This window comes from Berghia stephanieae, chromosome 4 (assembly GCF_034508935.2).
Source record: "Berghia stephanieae isolate SIO BIC M18660-M18661 chromosome 4, UCSD_Bste_1.3, whole genome shotgun sequence".
In the NCBI taxonomy this organism is placed as follows: Eukaryota; Metazoa; Mollusca; class Gastropoda; order Nudibranchia; family Aeolidiidae; genus Berghia; species Berghia stephanieae.
Window position 1 is genome coordinate 45,327,113 of NC_088363.1, and position 13,571 is coordinate 45,340,683.

At 35.8% G+C, this 13,571-nt stretch overlaps 1 protein-coding gene across 4 annotated transcripts in view; it reads left to right on the forward strand.

Moving 5' to 3' along the window:
* Positions 1 to 12,228: 12,228 nt before the first annotated feature.
* The window catches only part of LOC144970661 (uncharacterized), a 22,524-nt gene continuing 21,181 nt past the window's right edge, over positions 12,229 to 13,571 (forward strand). The window contains exon 1 of one of the 4 annotated variants that reach the window (XM_078910516.1): positions 12,229 to 12,291. The gene's annotated coding sequence lies outside the window, so the exon portion shown is untranslated. The other 3 variants (XM_078910519.1, XM_078910517.1, XM_078910518.1) reach the window with 3 other exon arrangements.

Genomic DNA, 13,571 nt, shown 5'->3' on the forward strand with positions numbered 1-13,571 from the left:
AAAGGGGGGGGGGGGGGGCAGCGTGGCTCAGTGGTACGGTCTTTGCTTCCTACCCGAAAGGTAACGAGTTCAATCACCACCGCTGCGTTGTGTGGCCTTGAGCAAGTCACCTCGCCCTAGCTCACTTTGCGGCGCTGCTCTGCGGCTGACCCCTGGATTATTCCAGTCCTCCTTTGGAATAGACCCTAAAGACGAATTTCCCATTGGGGATGAATAAAGGGAATTTTTTATTTTTTTTTTTATTTTTTAATTTTATTGTACTTAAAGAAAACGTCCTCTTTCAAAGTGATCATGCGATTGTGCGAGCATTTTCGGTATCCAACGGGCACATAATTTTTTATATCCAAGGATTTCTCGAACTATGTATACAACTCTTTCCTATGAACTTCCAAGCCTTTGTGAAATGTCTGATTATTTAATTCGGTGATTAGCTCGATTAAGTTCGTCAATATATTTGTTCCTTTGCTGCGGTTGATGCACATTGTTGGCGACCACTGCGAGCCCCACCGTTCATATAGGTGCAGACAGCAACAGTTACAGTAAAGCACTTAACCCATCCTTGAACCGTGACAATGTACCAAAATACCTGTACTGAACATTGCAAAGGCATAAATATAAGATAAATAAAATAAAATAAATCGCCTTTATTCATCCAAAGGGGAAATTTTTCTTTTGGATCTATTCCAAGAGAAGACTGGAATGACCCAGGCGTCAGCTGCAGTGCAGTGCCGCAAAGTGAGCTTAACTCTCTCCTTACCAGACATTTTCATGATTTCCCCCAAAACCCCACACCCAACTAACCAAAATATTTATTTTTTATCACTTAGACACAATAGCACTAAAATTCTTGCCATATATAACTTCTTTAGCAAAACATGCTCTACAACACACTTCATTTTCTTTAACTTTGATGATGTACATGAGAAATTTGAATATGAAAAATGTTGGTTGTATCGTAACGAATGTGACGATTTTCCTATAGTTGGTAAGGAGAGGGTTAAGGCTAAATGACTTGCTCAAGGCCACACAGCGCAACGGTTAGTCGAACTCTGTACCTTTCGGGTACGAAGCAAGGCCATACCGCTGAGCTGTCTTAAAACGGTATTCGAGGTGAGTTAGGTGCAGGAAATGGAATATATAGCTACAGATATTATGAGAGTGCGGGGTAACTTTTATTCGTTATAGTGGATAATAAAGATAATGTTCCACATAGCAGCCAACTCAAAGTTCTATTTCTTATCATATAAATCAAACTGCCCTACTCTGGAAATACGCGTGTATAGATAGTATGCGCTTGGCTAAGACACTCACAACATTACCATCCAGAAGTATAACGGACCAACACACAAAACTATGTGTTACCTTGAACGTTTATAGTCTTGTTAATACAGTTTAGTGAGAATTACTCATAAATATGGATGGCAAAAAACAATCACAAAGACTTGAGTGACATCAACTTCGTTCTATCTATAACGTATATAAAAATTTTGGCCAGAAAACTCGTCCTTCAAATACATACCGATCGAGTTAGATAACCCTCATATTGGTAAAAACTCTCAAACCTGGGAATTATTTATAAATATATGTATGTATATATATATATTTCTTTATTTATAAGAAATTGATGCCGAAAAAAGAATAACCGATTTCCAAATAAACAATGAATCATCCGGGGAGGTAACCCGGTAATCTGTTTTTATTTGGTTAATAATAGACTGAGTTATGTCCCTTAACTGCTATTACATTCGTGTCAAGAGGAAATTAATAAAGCCATCCATGCGGCTATATTGTCTTCCGATATGACACTAGACTTGGGATCGGAAGGTTTTGAGTTCGAGTCCTGCTCTGAGGGGCGCATAGTTGAGTCCTTAGAGAAGGCTCTATATCTCACATTCTCTCACCGTACTCAGGTGTAAAATGAGTAGGCCTACCTTGCCGTTAACAGGTTTGTATCTGTCGAAAAGTAAAAAAATTGTAACATCGCCAAACACGTAACATGTCTTGTCCAACATGTTAAGTAAGTGTTGCACTTGTCTAAGGACCCCTTGTAAAGCGCTTTGAACACGTTTATATAAAAGCTATGTTTTAAAGTATCACTTTATTCGTTCGATACACATGTAAGGTTACACATAGTTTTTGTTTACTGGTAAGAGCCATTTGGCGGGCAGAAAGGTTGGGTATTTAACTTACACGCATATCATCGAAAGGATTAGATATTTGTGTAGTTCGAGTACGTCAGCAAATACTGTCATTTTGTTGGTCACAGTTTTTTAAAAGTTTTATTACTGATCTGGCGGGTAAAACATGCGTGTATTTTGCCTTAACGTGTTGTATGAATAGAGTTCCTCATGCCCGGCCTCAGCGATTGTTGAAACACTGATTGAGATAACCGTTGTGTCTTTTTTTTTTTACGAAAGCCGACGACATCCGACAAAACCCTACAAATAAGTGTGCATGAGTAGTCGTGAACCAGAGACTCAGGGAAGTGTACAGCATTGGGGAGTGAACCTGGGAATGTGGGAGGAGGAAGAGGAGGGTGTTTCTTTTTTACAAAACCCACCGAATCCCCCCGAAACTAGCCGAAACTCGACGAAACCCGACGAAACCAGACAAGGTTATGGGAAGTGGGAATTTGTGGGGAGTAAACCATGGACTCAGGTACGTGTATACCAGTGGGGAGTGAAGCCGGGACCATCGGAGGGAGGAGGGTGTTTCTTTTTTACGAAACCCACCTAAACCCGACAAAATCCGCCTAAACCGACCAAAGTTATGGGAAGTTGCAACAGTGATGAGTGAACCAGGGACTCAGGGAACTGTACACCAGTGGAGAGTGAACCTGGACTATGAGAAGAGGATATCAGAGGGAAATAAATCTGGAACCATAGGAGATGGATACCGGTGGGAATTGAGGCCGGACTATAGGAGGTGGGCACCAGAGGATATTGAACCCAAGACTGTAGGAGCTGGGCGCTAATGGGATTGAACCTTGGTCTAGAAGAGGATGATACCAGTTGAGAATTAAGCCGGGAATATGGAAGGTGGACACCAGTGAACCCAGAATAGTACTTATTTTTTCAGAAACCTACCAAAACCGTCCGAAGTCATCGGAAGTGGACACCAGTGGGGATTGAACCAGCGACTCAAGGAAGTGGACACCAGTGAGGAGTGAACCTGGGACTTTAGGAAAAGGATATCAGAGGGAAAGTCACCTGGGAGTTAGGGTGGCGGATGCCAGTGGGAATTGAAGCCGGACTATAGGAGGTAGGCAGCTGAGAGAAATGAACCTGAAACTATAGGAGGTGGGCACAAATGGGAAATGAACCTGTGACTACAAGAGGTATATACCAGTGGAGAGTGAAGATAGAGATTAACAGAAAATGATTTTTGAGCTGCTTTCTTAAAATATATAAACGGAACGCCTCATTACATTTTTTTAAAATTTATATATAGACGTCTATTGGAGTCGACAGATCATCGAGGTCTAGTGGGTGATTAGTTAATCATCTCCTTATCACCCATAGGAAAAACGTCACATTCGTTACGATTCAACCAACATTATTTTTATTCAAATTTCTTTTGTACATCATAAAATTTAATGAAAACGAACAGTATGGTAGAGCATGTTTTGCTAAAGAAATAATTTATTGCAAGAATTTTACTTATTCGAAGAAACCACCGAACTCGTTAACATAGTTATGTTTACATATTATGAGTGTTACCTTCTCCAAACAATGTTGTGTTGGACACAATTAAAGAATATAATCTGTGACAAAACGTATTCCCCTAATATTATACCCAAATATCCAACGTGCTGTCAGTCTTGTCTCAGTTATCTTATCGCTGGGATGTCCAGAAAGACAACATTAGTCTTTGATACACCCCATGTAACTTACAATCGCACATGGAATGCGGTCAAGGACCTCATGTTGCGCCCCAGATCCACATGCACACGAGCACATGTCTGTGTAAAGATTTCCATGAAGTTTAAGAAGTGACAGATAGATTTTCGACAGCAATCCTTCCAAAACTAGCTCAACTCATTCTCATGTGGTCGTAGAGAAGACAATTGAGATAATCATGTAGTGAGGGCCCTTCATCTGTCCTCATCTTTCACCATCAAGGCTGGGTAGCTCATCCTTGTCCGGTCCTTAATATAGTCAATCCAGCACTTAATTTGTAGTCTTCCCCTTCTTCCTCCTTCCAAGGTTCCTTGCAGAATGTTTTATATCCAATGAATCTCGGTAATAAGACAATAATTTTCTTCCTTTGACTATAGATAGTATGTGCTTGGCTTAGAAGCTCACAACATTGCCAACCGGAAGTATAACGGACCAACACACAAAACGATGTGTAATCATGAACTTTTATAACACAGTTTAGTGAGAATTACTCATAAACGTGGATGGCCAAAAAACAAAACAAACAATAACAAGATCTGAGTGACGTCAACTTCATTCTATCTATAGAAGAGAGGGATTCCTGCGGTCCTGGCAGCGAATCAACTCTGCTGTAGACCTCTTTGATTGACTTGTGGTATGCCCAGAATGATATATGCACACTTTACGCACAGGAAGCGGTCAGTCATTCTGAGAGACACCAGAAGCCCAAGTTAAGATTCTACCAGAAAATGTTGTTAACGCCACCAGTTGTGACCGACTGTATCAAAATGTGTATTATATATGCGTGAAGTGGGTGCGAAAAACGTGAATTAAATATTTTTGATAACCCAGAAGAAACGAAATTTTAGTTTGTGCACATTATGAAATTAATACAATCTACACAGTAAAACATTAGTCCGTAAAAAGTTTCATAGTTTTGATTATAACTGTAGTCTTTAGCATCCACACCACCTGAAAGCATAGAAATTATAGACGGTAGGTAAAGATTAAGATAATTTCAAAAATAAAGTCAACAAGACTCTTTGAAATTAATCATCTGAAACAATACATTTTATGTGCCGTACTTTGAAAAGAAAATACAATTATAATTTTGGCCAGAAAATTGTCTCTTCAACATCGATGGATTAAAATGACCCTAATCTTGTCAACAACTCTAAAACTTGTCTTCAGGAAAATTTTCGATATGTGAAGGGCGATTCGTCTGGCCCCTTTTTTTCTTAAAAAAATTTCAGAGTACGGTAAATAGATGGTTTGCAGATTTCATTAAGGAGGAAACAGATTGATGAATACGTCCCTTGAGCGTTTCTCGTATGATGTTATAATCCTTCAGGGTTATAAGACCCAATGGGCTTAACCTAGTTTCTGTAGTGTTTAAACGCCACTAAAATTGACAGACAGTTGATATTTCTATAGGGTGCCAATCTATTTGCAAACTTTTTTTCCGCTTGGTTAGATGAGTGATGAGTTGAAGAAAATATATAGAACGCAATTTGGGAAGGAATTCGGTCCCTTTGTATGTGTTGTGATTTATCAGCTTACTGAATGGGTGAAATCCCTAACATGCTATACAAGGTCGGAGGCTAGATGGGCAAGTGAATAAGGGATTGCATCCGAGTTACACCCCCGCTATCTGCTTCTCTTTTCTTGAGCAAGAAATTTAGCTCCTGTTGCTTACGTTGCGACAATGCACAGCGGCGGACGCCTAAGTTATTCAAGACAAAATAAATGGCCCATTATCTCATTATATTGGGATGACCTTGATGATTAAAAATGAATTGAGAGCCACATAAATAATTAAACTCGCTCGGAAAAGGCTCTTTACTCACATTCTTTCACCAAACTCGGTGTAAAATGAGTACCTGGCCGTTAACAGCTTTGTCTCTGTCAGAAAAAAAAATTGTAATATCTCCTGACAGGCTTCATATCTCGTTCTACTTGTTTCTTGTTGCTGTTGGTCGTGAACCCTTTGTAAAGCGCTTTGAGCACGTTTAGTGGGTATTGCTCTATATAAAGGCTCAATGTTGTTTTAATTGTTTATTTTTATTGATTGTTTGTTTTTGTGTTTGTTTTTCTTTCTTTTTTTTTTTTTTTGCTTGTTTTGTTATTTTTTTTTGGGGGGGGGGGGGTTTAACAAAAAAAATTTGACATGTAGAGATAATTGCCAAAAATTGCATAGTATAGGGATCTTCATAACATTAGTTTGAACTTGTATTAGGTACTAGCGATAGAGAAAAAAAGAAATAGAACATTTAGAAACTACAAACAAGCTACTTTTAAAATAAGGAAACGCTTAAAAGAAAAATGAGGTTTTGTTCTCTCTGCTAAATCGTAACCTGGAATCTAGACTATGGATTAATTGGTCAATTAAGCTGAGGGACTTTATAAAGAATAAAGAGTATAGAAGAAAAGAAAAAAAAAGATAATGCTATTATATAAAAACATAAAGGGCTGTATAACTACTAGTAGGAGGAATTCTATAAGATACAGTAACTATTGAAAGCTATTTTGATAATCTTGAAGGATAAGACTCAATGATACTATCAACAAGAAAACAGTAATAATAATAATAATAATAATAATAATAATAATAATAATAATAATAATAATAATAATAATAATAATAATAATAATAATAATAATAATAATAATAATAATAATAATAATAATAATAATAATAATAATAATAATAATAATAATAATAATAATAATAATAATACCTGTTTTCGATCAGCCGCCACTGCAATGTGTGGCCTTGATCAAGTCATCCCACCTTAGCTAAATTTACGTCGCTGCGCGGCGGCTGACGCCTGGGTTATTCTAGTCTTCCCTTGGAATAGCCCCACGAGACAAATTTCCCCATATGGGATGAATTTTAATTCTTTTTTTATTGTTATAATAATAATGATAATAATAATAATAATAATAATAATAATAATAATAATAATAATAATAATAATAATATTAATAATAAAAATAATAATAATAATAATAATAATAATAATAATAATAATAATAATAATAATAATAATAATAGATAATAATAATAATAATAATAATAATAATAATAATAATAATAATAATAATAATAATAATAATAATAATAATAATAATAATAATAATAATAATAATAATAATAATAATAATAAAGGCTACCTCACACGAACGACTGTAAAAGCTCAGATCTAAACATACCCCTTTAAAACTTTACAATTTATAAACATCAATTTATAAAATCGCTTACTACAATTACCTATTTGTATCTATATGTGCCGAGTAATTTATACAATGTAATTTTTCTCAGTCAATATACAATATTAATATACTAGATCTATATTTAATTTTTAGCTTTTTACTAAATTTATTTTCTTATATTTGACATCAATATACACTTTAATAGATATCTATATCTTTACAACTATATAATTCTGCACCTCCCTTGAAATTTATTAGCAATGACGATCTTACGCAAATCCTTGGACCTCGATTTCGAAGCCTTTTATCACTAAATGTCTGAAATTTGGCACACTATTAGTAAAGAGGTCATTTTAGATTATGTCAAACGGCAAAACTCGTACAATTACTAAAAAACGTTAAAAACTGATGTTTGCCCTTTTGAGCAAAATATTTCTAAAACTATCAAAAGCAGAGATTTTGCCGTAAATTAGGTTATATATGCACATCTTATCTATTTATACTTCAAATTTCATCGGAATATGGAGAGTACTTTTCACGTATCATCACAAAACATCCACCCAATTTGCGATTCAATGAGTGAGAAGAGGAGACTGCCATTCTCTCTCTCTCTCTCTCTCTCTCTCTCTCTCTCTCTCTCTCTCTCTCTCTCTCTCTCTCTCTCTCTCTCTCTCCTCCCCTTCTCTCTCCCCCCCCCCCCCCCCAAATCGCTTGACACGCAATGTGACGTCAGCAAGACAAGGCTGACAGATGACCAGACTTAATCGAATTTGACAAACATAAAATTGAATAGACTAGGATAAATATCACTGAGACAAATATAAATAAATAATATTTAATAAAAGAAATACAATTCTATACTTGGCCAATTCTGGCACCTCGGCCGTGAAAGTCTGAAGACCCACCTCTCTTGCTTTTTTAAAAAATGTTTTAATTGTGTGACATCATAGGGGTGTAAATTTTGTCTGCTCTAGCATTTTGTCTTACTAATCAGTTGATAATTCGACTTTTTAACAATCTTTGTCCCCGTTGAAATAGACTTGCCCAATTTCTCTTTTTCTAACAGTAAATTAACACACACACACACACGCTCTCTCTCTCTCTCTCTCTCTCTCTCTCTCTCTCTCTCTCTCTCTCTCTCTCTCTCTTTCTCTCAGTCATGGTCTCACGGACTATTTTGAGTGATAATAATTTAGCAGGCATTATTCACATCCTTTGTATGGGTTTTTAACACAAAATTACCTTTCGAAAATGTTCCAAATGATCAATATTATGTTTATTTTAAAACAAAATTAAGGTTGACCCTAGCCATACGGCTCTAAAACTATACAAGTTAGAGCTCTTCTGATGTCTTCATCATATTTTCTGAGAAATTTGCCCTAAAATTGCCAAGTTTCAATATGATATTCCATGTACTAAGCGAGAAACAGCAACAAACCAGAATAAAACGCAGAAAAAGCGTCCCATATCGACTGCACCTGGGATCAATCTCGGTCCCTTTGCTTGTGATGCGAGTGCTCTACCAACTGGTTAACATTGAACTAAATCTTAACTTCTCTCAGAAATAATCGTTACAAAATATAAACTCAAATCACTGGAATTGAAAGGTTTGGAATGTTTGATCTCCGTTCTTTGCTGATGATTAGGAACTTTAGGAGTCGGATAACAAAATGAGTCGCACAAAATGAGTCTCCGGGTTTTGTTGTTTAAATTGTAGATAATACACTTTCAGTGAAAACAAACATGTACAAATAATGTTTTATACAAGTTAAATTCATTTATATTACAGTGAATAACACAATCAGTCGGATGGTGAAAAGGTTTGAACTGAGATGTTGCCAAGTTTAGTTAGCAGGTCAATTTTTATCAAAACTGAAATCTTGTCATAAATGATTAAATCAACCCTGTTTGTACATGTTCGGGAAATATCAAAGCTTAATTTCAATTCTAAATATTTTCTATAGCTCGTCAAGTTGAAAAAGTATGACATCTGAGAAAAGTTGCAGGATACCTTTCCCATACATCTGACCATAACTTTAACATAACATCAAATAAAGATTAAAATACTCTGGGGAGCATATTCTTTCAGTAAATTAAAAAAAATGCAAATCCAAAATTTTCACCTTCCGACTGATTATTTCATGCACTGACACATATGGCTAAATTATTCTGAAACTCAGACTCCATATAGTTCTTGTTTTGTTCACGCAAAGCGCGTTAATTTTGAATAATTAGCTTTACCGCGGTCTCAAAATAGATCGACAGTAATTTTTGATAAATGTTACCATTTGCTTCATAAAATATCAATATCATGATGTCATTTGATGCATGTTCGTTTATTTATGAGTGGTTATTTCTTTTGCCAACCAACAGCCACATTCTTATCGAAATTATTTTTCTATAATTTGCTTTGGAGTGTGAGCGGTCCCAGGTTTGAGAGTTGTTTTTTTTTGCCAAGATGAAGGTCATTTAAATCATCGATATTTGAAGGACGAGTTTTCTGGCCAATTCTTAAAACATGTATTTTTTCAGAGTGCAGCAGAATTGCGATGTTTTCATTTTTATCTGTTTCAGCGTTTTGGACAAGACAGTAGCCAAAACCAGACTGTGATTTGAAGGTTAAAAGAACAAAATGACTGATCGCACATTAATAACACGCACACATGGAAACGGACAATACGCACAACACATTACACACTACGCATTACGTAAACACGAAAACATGGCGCATTAACTCTCTCCTTACCAGCTATTTTTAGAATTTTCCCCGAAAATTTACACCCACCCAGCACAAAAATAGACTTTTCTTACTCAAACAAAAAAGTAACAAGTGTAATCAAAGCATTTATTTATATTTTGTGATGTACAAGAGAAATCAGAATGAGAAAATTGTCGGTTACATCGTAACGAATGTGACGATTTTCCTATGGGTGGTAAGGAGAGGGTACACATGGATTGCTGAAACAATAACAAAGACCTGAGTAACGCCAACTTCGTTCTAACTATTGATGCTTTGCCAAATAGCTCACATCACCAGTCGGAAATAACGTACGAACACATCAAACTATGTGTAACCTAAACTTGTATAGATAGAATGAAGTCGACGTCACACAGCCTTTGTTATTGTGTTTTGCCATCCATGTTTGTGAGTAATTCTCATTAAACTGTATCAACCAGACAAAAAAGTTCATGGTTACACACAGCTTTGTGTGTTGGTCCGTTATACTTCCGTTTGGCAATGTTGTGATCTTCTTAGCCAAGCGCATACTATCTATAGCCAGATTGATAGAATTTAGTGATAACTGATTGCTAAATGGCTTTCTAAAAACAATATAAAATAGCTGAGTGACGTTAAGTTCGTTCCTTCTATAAATATATCTCGTAACATCTATGCGTTTTACAAAATTTAAACATGGAGGACAGGTTGGCAATGTGGATATCATGATATTCAGTATAGATAGAATGCGCTTGGCCAAGGAGTTCACAACATTGCCATCCGGAAGTATAACGGACCAACACACAAATTCTGTGTAACCATGAACTTTTATAGTCTGGTTAATACAGTTTAGTGAGAACAACTCACAAACGCGGATGGCAAAAACAATAACAAAGGCCTGAGTGACGTCATCTGCATACTATCTATAGATAGAATGCGCTTGGCCAAGGAGTTCACAACATTGCCATCCGGAAGTATAACGGACCAACACACAAACTCTGTGTAACCATGAACTTTTATAGTCTGGTTAATACAGTTTAGTGAGAACAACTCACAAACGCGGATGGCAAAAACAATAACAAAGGCCTGAGTGACGTCATCTTCGAACTATCTATAGATAGTATGCGCTTTGCTAAGAAACTCATAATATTGCCATCCGGAAGTATGACGGACCAACACACAAAACTGTGTGTATCCATGAACGTTTATAGTCAGTTTAATACAGTTCAGTGAGCATTACTCATAAAGGCGGATGGCAAAAAACAATAAAAAAGACCTGAGTGACGTCATCTTCGAACTATCTATATATTCAAGTGAAGAAATAACAAAGGAAACCTTTTTAAAAAAGAAACAAAACAACGCCCCCCCCCCCTTCATAAAAGTTCAAAACAAAACAAAAAAAACCACAACCCCGTTTTGCCTGGTAACATACAAATACTACATTGCGACAAATTAAATATGATTTAAATTCGATGGTCTTGTGTATTAGTTCAAAACAAGTAGGTGGTCTCATTCATCTCCGTTTTGATTTTATCTGATTTTTTTGTTGTTGTTATTAAGCATTTTGACAATATTATTTTGTCTTTAAGAGCAAACATTCGTTAAAATCCTCCAATTACATGTTATCAGGAGTCATTTATTATAATTCTATTTACCAACTGCTACAACAATTATAGCAAATCTGAATTAAATTGACAAGAGCAAGACCGAAAATTACTCCCCTTTGGAGTTATAACCGCATTAATCTATTTGTCTAAAATATCAAACTTTTGATCTATTATTTGTTGGGATAAAAACCAGTTACACCCAATCATTAATTTAAAAAATCCAGACCTATTTTGCATCTCTGAATGATATCAAACATAATCTTATCAAAATCACGCACACAAATCGCGAGACAAATTTTTAAGTTATCATAATTGCCACACATTGATGGCTAGATATAATTAACTTGACTATGCCCTCGCTATGCATGTCAACACTACAAAAGACGGATGCAGTAATTATAGTTTTCTTAAGCTTTATCTGGATGCCGACACATATTAATTCTGACGCTAACATCCCATTTTTGTGAGTTTTCATTATCCGAATTAGAGATGTGAAGTTGGTCTGTCTATATTTTGCCAACACTATAATTACCACATCTAATCTAAAAGCTAGATAATTCCTACCTATACTTCTTTGGATTGTTTTATATTGACAATTTTATACTTCTGGTCCAAACGTCAGTAGGTTGACATTTTCTTACACCTGCATAATTACAAATCGGATAATCGAATAAAAATTATACGCTTAGTCATTATTAATGTAAAAAGAAAATACTTACATTTTGTTAGAGTCCTTTAATGTCTATGAAATTATAACAATGTTGGGTATTGAATTTTGATTTGTAAGGGGCACCCTATTATCCATGACTCAACCTCCATCTAATTTATAACGTTACGTCAAGGTCTTCAATTAGCTTCAGATATCGATGAATATTTGGTATCATAATTACTATTCATAACAATAATATATCACTCCATCGATACAAAGTTTTGAGCATTAAAAAAATAAAATTTTATCGCTATCTTTGTAGTTAATTTCGATTTAGATGAAGCACTTTTAATTCACTATAATTTTATCCCATCAATCATAACTATTTAGAATATTGAAACTAATGCGGGGTATTATATTCGATATTCGCTATCGATCAAAATTGAATAGACAAATGAAAATCACCAATACAAATATTTAAGATTTAGAGCTTTTTTTTGGTTATGTTTATGCATTGTTAATACATGTGAAAGAAAGAAAATGTAATATTTATTTGAGAATTTATGTCAGATTTATTAGATTCACGTGGTGACATATTCCTTCTGAAACATTATATTTTGATGTTAAGAAAATTTGTATCTTCCGAAACCTCATAAACTTCATTGCCGGGTATGTAAGTCAAGTTATTACTAAAAAGGAGTTGAACAATGTTTCCATTATTTGTATACTGTACGTCACAATTGAATTGTCACCCGATAATGTTTTGTTCCTAAATAAAATGAATGGCTCAAATTTGGTGAAAATGGTACAACTGAATAATAACAAGAAACACTTTAGACATCGAAAAAAACTGTTGTGAATAGAACAGTCAAGAAATTAAGAGAGGGTAAAAAAATGCCCCTACAAATTTTGGTGAGGAAATTTGAAAGCAAACAAATGCATAAGGTAAAGCCCAAACCCGGTTTGTTTTTTAACATTTTTATTCAGCATCTCGTGTGAACACCAGCTGACTCTATGCATGCTGTATCCGGCGTCGCATAGAGTTTGTGAGTGCTCTTGGGTTATTGCAGCATACTCTTCTCTCATCGCTTGTATCAGTTGCTGGAGTTTGAACTCTAGTGCGTTTATTGACACGTCTCATCCACTCGTCCCACATGTGATCAACGGAAGACATATCAGGTTACATGGCGGACCAATCAATTGTTTTGATGTTGTGCTAGGGGCCCATCCACCTTGCCACATGAGGTCTCGCGTTGTCTTGCCGCAACAAGGTAACTTCTCTGTTGTGAAAGCAAGACAAACGGTGCGGTCTCAGAATTGTATTGTGTCAATTTAGACTTTTGCTGTTATTCTACCTTTGACAAAGACAAGTTCCATTCGATGGCTCAAACCATGACCGATCCTCCTCCACGTCGTTGAACCTCTTTGACGCATCTGCGAGTAAAGAGCTCCCCCCCCCCCCACCTCTTCCGTCTGTACTCTGGCGTCAGCAAATGACTCTTGTCTGT